The sequence below is a fragment of the Parasteatoda tepidariorum genome, chromosome 7 (assembly GCF_043381705.1).
Source record: "Parasteatoda tepidariorum isolate YZ-2023 chromosome 7, CAS_Ptep_4.0, whole genome shotgun sequence".
Lineage (NCBI taxonomy): Eukaryota > Metazoa > Arthropoda > Arachnida > Araneae > Theridiidae > Parasteatoda > Parasteatoda tepidariorum.
The window spans coordinates 52,342,278-52,355,125 of record NC_092210.1 but is presented as its reverse complement, the minus strand read 5'-3'; the positions used below and the strand labels follow the sequence as shown (position 1 = coordinate 52,355,125).

General features: G+C 28.8%; 1 long non-coding RNA gene across 9 annotated transcripts in view; it reads right to left on the bottom strand.

Moving 5' to 3' along the window:
* LOC122269977 (uncharacterized) overlaps positions 1-12,848 on the bottom strand; it is a 377,717-nt gene that overhangs the window by 20,386 nt on the left and 344,483 nt on the right. The window contains exon 7 of one of the 9 annotated variants that reach the window (XR_011637274.1): positions 2,659-4,308. The exons of 7 other annotated variants lie outside the window; for them this stretch is intronic. This is a non-coding gene — a long non-coding RNA (uncharacterized lncRNA). Of the gene's footprint in view, positions 1-2,658; positions 4,309-7,940; positions 8,212-12,848 lie in introns of those variants that run through there. One more of the 9 variants, XR_011637275.1, reaches the window with a different exon arrangement.

Sequence of the window (12,848 nt, the reverse complement as noted above, 5' to 3'; positions counted from 1 at the left end):
TAAAAACTTGCAAACGATTTCGAACATTTAGTTGCGATTGCTATTTTATCAGCTAGATTATAGGTTTAAAACTCACGTGATAAAAGTAGCCATTTAACAAATGATTGTTTTATTAAATGTTTTACAGTTGCGCCCTACATAAACAGAATGCATCAATTCGTATCTTTTTTAAGAGGTGGGAAAATTCTTTTTTCTAATGGAGATTAACTTTCTCTCAAGCTTCCTTTTCGTCATTACCCTCCTTAACGGTGGCAACACTGTTTCGCTTTTGTCTTTCGCAATATTGCTATAAATTTTAACTACGATTTATCACTTTTTTTGTTTTAAAATTATAACGTAATCTGCTGCTTTGGAATTGAATGCTGTCTGGAAAATTGTAGGTGACAGAGACTACATTTACTTTTTCCCACTATGCGTATGGTACTTAACCATTATCATTGAGAGAAAAAAAAAAAGATCATAAAAGTGAATGCTTAAAAGAAAGGAGTTGAATGGTAACTTTTTTAAATTATTTTGAACTTATGAAAGAATTAATATTAAAGTAAATATGAAAATATCGTGGGAGAGCCACGGGCCCTTAGTCCATGTATTAAAATTTTTTTCGATAATTCGTTTAAAACTAAGAAAAATGAAATGACATATTTCTAGACTTGCGAATCAAATAGGACCAGTATGTATGAACGCAATAATTCTTTATAATTTAGTTTCACAGTTATTTTTATTCTTCATTTCAATAAAAATATTGAATTAAGTTTGATTGCGTCGATTTATGTTAGAGTTTTGAAACTTTTTCCAATTTTGTGCGTTTTTATAGCAAACATCTTTATATATTTCAATCCATATTTTTTTTTAATTTTAGATTTTAGTTTTATTAATCGTAAAAACTGTTTCTGTTATATTTTTATGAACTCTTTTTTATTTCATTTTTTTCACATGATAAATTTTTCTGTAAACAAAGAAAATATCTAAATTAATAACGCTTTTTCGTATGTATTCTCCATGAGGGGAAAAGGATCAATAGTATATGTTACCCATACAAAAAAATATGTATTTTGTTCTAAATTGAATAAAAAAAAAGATAAGAAATTAAAATATTAAAAATAAATCGTAATTTGCTTTACAAAATGTAATTTTGTTTTCATTAACACACGAAATCCTTAAAGAATTAACATCTCAGCATTTCATAGCACCAACATGAAACAAATAATCAAACGATTTTAAAGAACTTTACAAATTAAATTAAAACAAAAAAATGAAAACGATTAACTCATCAATTTTTTGCCGCGACGGCTCAGGGGATAGAGCGTTCGCCTTCCAATGAGGCGAACCGAGTTAAAATCCCAGTCGATACGAATTCCGCATCCGGCTTGCACCGACCACAGTGCTGACATGAAATATCCTCAGTGGTAGACGGATCATGGGTTGTAGTCCCCTTGCCGTCAGGCTGACCGAGGCAGGTTCTCGTGGTCTTCTTCTCCATGTAACGCAAATGTGGGTTAGCTTCATCAAAAAGTCCTCCACGAAGGCAAAATTTCTCCCAATACTCGATCCAGGAGTTCCCGTGTCTTTTGGATTGGATTCAAAATTACAAGGTTGCGGAGTTGAACATTAGTAATCGTGAACCCATAAAATTGGGTCGGCTGTTCAACGACGGTTATAAAATAAAATAAAATAAAAAAAACTCATCAATTTAGGCCGGGATAGCCTGGTCGGTAGAGCTCTGGACCCATATCCAAGAGTTCATGGGTTTGATCCCCGCCGGTCGAAGACTTCCCGTGTAGTAAAGGGTGACTGATGCACGTTTAATCTGTCGAGTTGCAAAGTCCTCCATGTTCTCACAACAAATCAATACCTCTGGGGGTACTGATCCAGGAGTTTCCTTGTCTTCCGGATTGGTTCAAAATTACAAGCCTACGGAGTTGAACATTAGTAGTCGTAAACCAAAAAATTGCGACGGAAATAAAAAAATAAAAGAAATAATAAATTTAACTTGTAGTTATGCTTCTTGCCCTAGCATTGTACTAAAATTGTCAGAGCTTGTGATAGCTGTTTTGACAAAAAGAAAAAAAAAACCTGTCCCGTGTTCTTTTTTGTATGCTCTAACAGTAGAAACGCTTTATATATTTTTCTATGAATTAAACGTTGAAGTAATTTTTCTGTGAAGTATTCGGATTAAAAATTTTCGTCTTAAGTTCAAAAATTTCGAATAGATAATTACAAGGTGATCCCATTTCCTCCGAAAGTAATATTTGCAGCTATTTCAAGAATATAACTCAGTTTAAAAAAATCACGCTGCTCTACAAATTTTTATTAAAATAAATTGTATTGGTATTTATACTTAGTATACTCAATACTTGTGCATACTTTTTAAAGTTTCTACTAAATATTAAAAAAAACAAATGCGTAAAATTTAAGAATGTTTTAAAAAAACAAGGAGATATTTGGTAAATACAAGAACCGAATCTTAATAATAATAATAATATTGATAAATCCATTTAGATTTGATGAAAACTGACAAAACTGCTATAGAAAAATACTAAAAAAAAAAAATGAAGTTCGCTAAGTCCTATTCAAAAAATAACGCCACATAAGAAAAATTGTTACTTTGGATTAGTCACTTTGCAGGCAATAAAACAAAAGTTTCCACTATGAAACGAATACTTTCAAGATAGTTTTCATTTATTATTACCACAGGTGTAACAGATATTATACATCTGTTTTTATCTAATTTAGTGTATATTAATTATTTATAATGGAAAAAAATTATTGTATTAATCACCTTCCAATACAGAACAGATAATTTACACCATAAAATAAATACTTTCTGCGTACTTAGTTTATATTAATCATAATTACTACAAGTGACACAGAATGTGTGCTGAGATATTTCGATTATGTCAAATTCGTAGTAAATGGGACCAAGCATTAATATGCAGGTTTTGTGCTTCCTTAGTTAGAAATGATTAGTTTGAACTACAAAATATTTAGTTTTCTATTAAAGTTTTTAAATTAAGAAATTTTTCCATCCATATAGTAGATATAATTTTTTAAAATTACTTTATCATTTCTCTTACAAATATACTATCAAAATTCTCTATTATAGATGTAAAATATAGGATTTTCGGTTTTCTTAAAAGGGTTGGGTTTTCATCATTTATTCAAAACGTGATTAAATATTTCTTAAAAATATATTCATACAAAAAGATTAACTTAAAGTCTACCGAAAGGAACTTTCCTCAGTTAATTCTATTTAACAAATTGATCAGGATCCTTCAGCAGTTCAAAAATTATTTTAAATTTCACTAATTGTACTTATTGTATTGTCATATAATAAAATAAAAACAAACTTTTTCTACTAGTTAAATTGAAATACTTTATAAAAATTGAAATACTTTAATTAATTCTTAATTAATTAAAGTTGAAATACTTTATAAAATAATTGAAATACTTCTTAATTGAATACTTTATAAAATAATACCATTAATATAGTTTTTTCGCTTTCTAAGCAATAATTATTTTTTTAGCGCTTCCTACACCGTTCCGAGTTCAAACTTTTTCGCCAGGTTTTAGAAAAAAANAAAAAAAAAAAAAAAAAAAAAAAAAAAAAAAAAAAAAAGAGAAACTTAGCAAGAAATTCTCTAATTAGTCTAATTCTTAAATTGAAATACTTTATAAAATAATGATATTAATTTTGTTTTTTCGCTTTCTAAACAATAATTATTTTTTTTAGTGCTCCCTATACCGTTCCGAGTTCTAAATTTTTCGCCAGGTTTTAGAAAAAAAAAAAAAAAAAAAAACTGAGGAAGAAATACTCTAATTAGTCTAATTCTTAAATTGAAATACTTTATAAAATAATGCTCTTAATATTGTTATTTCGCTTTCTAATCAATAATTATTTTATCAGCTCTCCGTATACCGTTCCGAGTTCAAACTTTTTCGCCAGGTTTTAGAAAGAAGAAAAGAAACTTCGGATGAAATACTCTAATTAGAGCTTTTAAAGTCGACCACTAGATGGCGGAAGAGTGACTGTAGGGAAGAATAAGAGTTCGTGGGAAACGACATGCCTGTCAATCAAGGGCAAAGGCGAAGTAGCTGGACCGTCTTCAATTGAAGCGCGAGGCCAATTACGGTAGCAGTGACGGGAATTAATAAAAGCTTACAGGGTTACCAACAATGCTTTTCATTTCATATAAAGCCAATGTTCGCCACAACTTGAGGTCACAATACGTTACGTTCTTTAATGGCAGCTTCATTACACTACAACTGAAGATCAGCTTAAAGATTTTTCTCACAGGTGCATTTGAAAATCTGCAAATAGAGATAACGATTCTAGATTTAATTTAATTCTTATATAACGTTTCATTTATTTAAAATCCATTAAATTAAAAAAAAGACAGACTTTTCATTCGCGATTTATCGAATGTTATCTTATATAATGATTTTTATTTTTATTTATTAGTTGTCTCTCAAAATTTTGTCTCGAAGAATGTTGTTCCAAAGAAATCAGAACGTTCTTACTGAAAAAAAATTTAATAATAAACATTAAATTTTGCACTAGAAAAAAATTACGAAAATCTATTTTGGTTGACCCAGCGGCAATATGATTGTACTGTCACCCAAGAAGGGCGTAGCCAAAGGGAAACGAGGTACAAGAGCTCCCCTCCAGAAATTTTAAACATTTTAACCAGTAATTACTGATTAAATTTGTGTAATAGTTTACTTTTATACATGTTCATATATTTCCAATAAAACAGAAGAACTCTTTAAGTAATATTTCAAAATAATAATTTTTAATTATTATGCATGTTTCTAATGAAATAGTATAAATCTTTTTTTGATTCCGTAATGAAACGAATAAATTATCTCCCAAATTTTGAGTACTACATCAAGCGAAGGAAAAAAAAAATCGAAATTTTTTCGTTCCAGCTTATGCTATTTAGAAAATACGTACATATTAGTGAAGTATTAATTGATAGCTGATCACTTGAACATTTCATAAACTTATCAATTTCATATAATTATTTGATAATTTTGAGAAAAATTAAAGAAAATTTGAATTATTTTCGTTTTAATATTTAAAAAAAAATGAACTATAGATATTTAGAAATATAATTAAATAAAAAATAAAATAATGAATAAGAGACTTTTGAATTATAAGGAGGAGAAAAAGAAGAAACTACATCAAAATGTGTGTTAAAAATGTTTAATAAATTCCTATAAAAAAGATTCAAAATTTAGAAACAAAAAAAATTCAGATATATGTATTTTTTTTTATGTGTGATAAATAAATGAACTTTAATTTATCACTCATATAAAAGTTATTGAAATATGCGCACATGAATGAAAAATATGGTTCAATTTTTCATTGTAATCGGAGAAACTTTTTATCGCCAAAATAGCGCTTTGTTGTGAAACTTGAGTCTTAAGTTTACATGTTTGAAAGCATTGACCGCTGCCGTTAGAGACCTTCGCATTCCCAGACGACCACTAGCCTTTTGTTTTCATTTTTATATTGTTATTATTTATAATTTTTTATATACATGAAAAAAAAGTAGAGGGCGTAATCAGAGAAAATTACAGGAAGTAATAATAATATTGTGTTAAATATATTTTTTCTTAAATTTTAACATTTATGTTATAGGAGCGATTAGGAGGTCAAGAAATTATAGTGTTTCGAAATGATAGTATTATTTATCTATATTAAGGATTAATAAACTTTCAAATTAATATTTGTGGGAGTCGATTACTTTTATCTGAAGAATTTTTTTTCTTTTTAATGTAAAACGATTTTTTTATTTTTCGTCCTTTGAAAAAAATTAATGATTTAAACCTCTAACCGTAATATTTGTTTATCTTTTCCGTTGTTCAGCTATTTATCAGCAATCTGTTACAAATTTCAGAAATTGTTGTATCATATTATGGCTAAAATTTACTGCCACCTCAATAACTCAATATAGTGTAGAATCGAGTCTATCAATAATTAATAACTTTACATAGAACGATATGTTGCGAAAAATAAATGTTGTATTTTGAGAGAAATACAATTTCATGTTTTAAAACCTAAGCTGTTAATTGCAGTACTTTTATGCAAAAATATTAACAAAGAACTGATGAAACTATATATAAAATACTTGTAATATAATATTTCTTCAATTGCATGTAATATTTCTTTTTATGAAAAAAATATTTAAATTTTTAAGAAAAAAAAATTTACTGTTGTCGTCACTTCTGTCTCAGTAAACTTTTCTCGCTTTTTCTTGCTTTACTCTGACTTTACTCAATTAATATTTGATGAAACATAAAATGTCGCTCAGTTCTTTAAAAATGTTTAAAGAACATTCTGATATCAAAAAGCTTTCGAGGAAAAATTTGAAGCTTTGATTACTTTTTTTCCCTCGCATAATTTAGTTTTGTTCAATTATTGGCGATTAATAGTTTCAGGTAAACTATTGGCAGGGACATAATTTTTATCGAAACGTACATATATATTTCAAATGCTTCTTACTTTGTTTAAATTTTGAATTTATTTCCAGGCAATTAAATATTCATTAATATCGATGATTTTTTTGGATCTTTTGATGCTAAGGTGAAACTAATGTTAATAATGGTAGATAGTTAAAGAAAAAAAAAGCAGTTAATCTTAGGAAGCTATGAGGATTTATAAAAAATTAATATAAAATTTTCCGAAATACTTAGATTCACACATTTTTAAATACTTGTGTCGTTAGTTGAAATACTTTTAGACCTAATCATTAAAAATAACCAATGAAACTAAATATAAAATAACGTTAGAATGTGAATAAATAGTAAGAATAGTTAAAAGGAAACAATAAATAAATAATTTTTCTCTCTATATTAAAGAATTCCACCTCTGTCTCATGTATTCAATAACGTTACATTTTTGCAAAAAAGAATAAATAAATAAAAAAATAAATAAATAAATAAATAAATAAATAAATAAATAAATAAATAAATAAATAAATGACTTATAAACTTAGAAATTTGAAATTACTCAAGGTGCGAGGAAAAATGTAAAGGGGATACGATGGATTAATACTACGTAACATTCGATAGTTGGGTCCAGAAATATCAACTGTTAATTTTTTCCAAAATGTATTCCGCAAGGCCGCTTTGCAGCTCGTAAAAAATGCAACTGAAGAATTGAAATTTGACGTGTTGAATCGAGCCTTTTTATTTCTGAATTTTTTCTCGAAGGTTTATCAAAATTCCAATTAGTTCAAAAGTTATTGTAATTTCAAATGCTTTTGTCGGGAATTCTTCCTTACTTTCGTTTTGTTTTACGTAACTTGACTTGACATTTCTGTTGTGCATAAACGATAAATTTTAAAATTACAAAAATTACGAAGGATTCTAGAAAAATGTGCAAGGAGAACGATATAATAAAAAAAAGATTAATGTTTGATAATTAGTTTGAAAATTATTTATTGTTAAACTTCTAGTAAACAATTACATGCAAATCGCTCTGCAGCTCCATGAAATGCAACTGCAGAGTCAACATTTGATGTGCCGAATGGTCAATTTTTAATTGTTAACTTAAAGCAAGTTTTTATAGAAATTCCAATTTGTTCGAAAGATATTACAATCTTAAGTGCTTTTTTGGGATTTCCCTCCCTCAGTATTTATCCATAGTATCCATTAACAGCATTTTTTAATTATTTATCCTTTAGAGCAGTGGTTATCAAATGGCGGTCCACGAAGCTTTTTTTGTGGCCCGCAACAAAAATATATAAGTTGTCATTTTTTGTGGACAATTTTAGTAAAAAATCTATATGGGTTTAAAATACTTTTCTTTCGTTAAAAAAAAAACTTAATTTCTTCGTTTCTGTGAAATTTAACATACCAACGGCGCAAAAAAAAAAAATCCATTTCTCAGGTTTTGCATCTAAGAAAATATTTATTCAAATACAAAAATCGTGTATGTTGCTAAAAAATCTACTTCTAATTTTAATTTGTAATTCAATGCGTTTGTTTTGTACAACTTGATAAAAATCTGACAATAATATTCAATGTTTCTTCAAATATAAAAAAGTCCTAGATAAAAGTTTGATGAAGTTGCGGCCCTCCTTTGACTGGTGTTTTTAATTGCTGCCCCCGGCCTCATGTAAGTTGGAAACCCCTGCTTTAGAGTATAAAATGTTACTTCTCTTTCCAAAGAGATTTTATTTCATAAGCTCACGTCTGAGTTGATGTCTAAAATAACAGAAAAAAAGATGTTGTCATCAGATATAAATTTCAACATTTATTTTGAAAAATTTTAAATATAAAAAGATTTTTCTTTTAAAAAAAAGAGACATTTCCGATTTGAACAGTTATAATGATATAAGTCTCGTTAGCGCGTAAAGTACCTTTACCTTTTTCTTTTTACTGAGTCAATTAATTTGTTAATTATAAAGATTAAATTACTTTTTTCCATTCTTTCGATTGTTTTTCAAATCCTGCATGAGAAAAAAAATTCTTGTTAAATGAAAGTGCTGTATAATAATGACATTTCTCATTTAAAAAAAAAAAATCTGTAATGAAACTAAAATGTATGATATTTAAGCCATTTATCCGATAATTTTTCCGTTCATAATAATAATTAATCAGTAATAATTTATCAGTCATAATGTAATAATTTATCAGTAATTCTGGTTTTCAAAATTATAGTTCTTATGATCACGTTATTAATAAAAATACCAAACTGGAAAGTAAATTGAAGCGAATAAATGGTTTTTATGTCATGCTTTAAGTTATCTTGATAATTTTACAAAGTAATAAACTTACTTATCATATCAAATGATCAACTTACTTATCACGATAAACTTACCATCTTTAACAAATTTTAACGCACTTTATAAAATGATATTTTGATGTTAATTCATTCTTAATCATTATCAAAGCACTTAGGTAAATATCGAAATTACCGAGCTTTTTGTGTTCCCATAGAGCCAGAAAAACGATAAATTTTACCATATTCTGGTAGTTTTGACCACACTTTTTTTCTCAGCGAAGTAATCTTTCATTTCTTTACTATTATTGTATTAACAAAGTAATTAAAATTTTATTAGCAAAATTTTCTTTGTTTTTGTAGCAAATATCGACTTTTAAGGGGAGGAGAAGGAAATAAAATGGAAGCAATTATGGATTTTGGTGAGCAGAAGGTCTGTCCAGTCTTTTAAGAAGCGGTAATATTTCCTACAAAACTTACATTTAAAATTAATTATTGCATGGTAATTGATTTCATTGTTCTTTTGAATGAAATGAAGGTGACAAAAATGATTATTAGGCCTGATTATGCGCAGAAAAAAATGTATTGTTCATCTGTTAATAGATCATGATTATGAAAAAGAGAAGCGTTTTTTTCGTAATGTTCTTTTGATGCTGCAAAGCGTTTCATTTATCACGTAAACCACCAATTACGTACTTCAACAGGTAGCATTTCTTGTTATTCGACTTCCGCTTTTATCCTGACTGCACTTACTGTAGATTATCTACAGGATTTGTTTTTTTCTTTTTACGACACTGAAGATGGATGTGACTCTCGTCATACAGTCAATATTACAATATAATTTTGATATATGTATATATGTATGATTATATCACTTCGAATGGGAAATTGCTGCAAAGAAAAAGAAATTCAAGCCTTCCGCCTGAGCTGTTAAACATTTAAATGATAATATACATAAAAATTAATAACAGTAAAAAAGAGAACTATTTGATGACTTTTAATTTTACGATCAATTTTTCAAATACTTAGATGCAATCGGAATGATTCGATTGCAGAACTTAAGCAGTGAATCTATAGCACTGTTATCATAAATCTAAATTTCTTTGCAACCTCAATGGAGTAAGATAGAGACTATTATTGTAAAAATTCAGCTTAATATGATGTACAGTGCGAAAATAAAAAGAAAAAAAAAAGACTGACCACCCTCAAAAACTTTTGATCTTCACGTTCTAGGATTCAATCTTAATGACTCGATGGGGTAACCTCACATATGCTAATTAATAAGTGCAGACCGATATTTTAAGTTACGAAATTAGACACAAAAGCGTACTTTCGTTGAATAAACGTACTTTTTATTTTATTTTATTTTATATTTTATAACCGTCGTTGAACAGCCTACCTAATTTTTTGGGTTTATGCTCAACTCCGTAGCCTTGCAGTTTTGAACCCTATTCAGAAGACAAGGGGACTTCCGGATCAAGTATTGGGAGAATTAGCGTTACATGGTGTGGAATACCGCGAAAATCTTCCACGGTTAGCCTGATGGCAAGGGGACTCTAACCCATGATTCGTCTACCACTGAGGATATTTTATGTCAGCACTGTGGTCGGTGCAAGCCTGATGCGGAATTCGTACCGACCAGCCATCGCTGGGATTCGAACCCAGTTCACCTCACTGGAAGACGAACTCTCTATCCCATGAGCCATCACTGCTCCATACCTTTTATTCGACGGATTTGCATTTCTGACTGGGAAATCTGGCAATCCTGGGACTGCCCCAATCTGGGAAATATGATCTCGAAAGTTTGTCCAGGAGAGCGCTCCAAAGTTTGGTCCCCTTAGTGCAGGGGTGATTGTGAGCCCAAGCCAAAATTCCGGAAAATTTCTTGAGTTAAAAAAATAATAAANAAAAAAAAAAAAAAAAAAGAAGTTTCAATTGAAAAAAAATTTAACGCGGTTTTTTTCTTCCTTTTTTCTCAATATTTCTTAGTTTAATTTAAAATATATTTAAAATTATAATAAAATATATTTAAAATTTTACACAGAACCAATACCATTTACACTATGATGACCCGGAGAAATAATTAAAATTTACAAATATGTCTTTCTTTCTTGAGTTTATGAGTATAACAACTATTTACTGATAAAAAATGAATATTAATTATGAATATTAATTATGAATATAAGCTTATAAATTATCTCTGTGGCTCTCCCTTACAAACAAATAAAATAAACTGTGCTTTTAAGCTCCACCTTTGAAAACTTTCTGGAAACTTATGTGATCAATGATTTTTTTTAAGCGTCTGGACCTTCAATCTCCGGAAACTTCCGAACCACTGTTAGCGAAAAATCCGGAAATCCGGATTTTTTCCGGAGCACAATCAGCCCTGCTTAGGGTTAATTTCACTTTTTGCGTGATTCGCCATATGCGTGATTCGGGAGATTTTTGTACAAATTCAAAACTTTTTGCCCATAATTATAAAATTCTTCTTTCCAAAGATAATTTACATGCAAAAAATATCTCTTAGTAAATATTTATTATCTATTATTATTTTATTTAATAATGATCAAAAAAATTTTGAATTGTAAGGTAAACAAATTTTTTTTGCATCATTTTAAAGAATATAGTTTTGTATGCCACAATAAAAAATTTGAGCAAAAGCGGTCGAATAGTTCCTGGGAAATTCAATTTAAAAAGAGTCAGATATTTAAAACTTGATTTCTCAAGAACTATTCGACCGATTTTGCCATGTAAAATTATATTACTTAAAATGATGCAAAAAATTTTAAACTTTATGATTTAAATTTTTTTGACCATTATTAAATATAATAATAAAAAATAATAAATATTTACAAAATTTTTTCTTTTGCATGGAATTATTTTTGGAAAAAGAATTTTATAATTGTGGGCAAAATTTTTTCAATTAGCATTAAAAGTTCTCGAAATATAGCGAAATACGCAAAAAGTAAAATTAACAATAAGAGGTCCAAACTTTAGAGAGCTCTCCTGACGAAACTATTTGGACCATATTTTCCAGATTTCTGCTACTCCCTATATTTTGGGAGTCAGTAATCCAAATCCGTCGGAAAAAAGTATGTTTATTTAGAGAAAGTACGTTTTCGTGTCTGATTTCGTAGCTTAAAGTACCATCTGTACTTATTAATTACCATTCTTGAAATCATCCTTTCGAGCCATTAAAATTGAGTCCTAAATTTTGAAAATCCGATCATTAGATCAAAAGTTAATCAGGTTGGTCATTTTTTTTGCGCACTGCCAACGTAGAAAAATTAGCAAATATAAAGTCCTTGAAATATATAATAACTATATAAAACTTTATGTTGTTTAAATTTTAATTAACTCTTATACAATAATGCTAAAAAAATTGGGATAAGACCTGAGCAGTTAAGTTTGCAATCAAGCAATGGAAAAAACGATCTACTTTTTGTTCGTTACGGTGCTCTATCGATTCAGATCTTTAATATTTATCAGAAACCAGTTTAGAGACATTTTAAAAAGGGGTCTCAGAAATTTTCCCCCATTTTATTTCCTTTTTAAAAATAATTTGCAGATGTTTTAATTATTTGTAGTGCCTGCTGCTGTGCTGAAGGGTTTTTGCTACCGAGGTTTGAAGGACTAACCTTAAACATGCTGATTAATTTGTGCAGCACGGAATCAGTCATAAAAGCGTATTCTCTCTGAATAAACATACATAGAGCTTCATCATATAATTTTCAACTTTGATTAGCTCTGAAATTCCTCTCAACGTCTTTCCAAAGTGATGCGACCTACTTTATTTGCTTCAGATATGACAAAAATAAAGTTATTTTCTGCTTCATCATCCATTTTTAAAACGTGATTTTTAAATTTTGATTTTATTTTATTAATTTCTTTCGATTTTTCATTTAATTCATTAGCATAACGCAGGTGTGCCTCTCAAGCTATGAATATTATACACCGAAGAGCCGTTACATTATGACCACCCTGCTAATAACATGTAGGACCACCTTTAGCCTTCAAAACTGCCAGCAACAGCCGTGGCATTGATTCCACAAGGTGCTGATAGGTAGTCTGAGGTATCTGGTACCAAGCGCTCACTTTATGAATTATACGCTCTGATGAA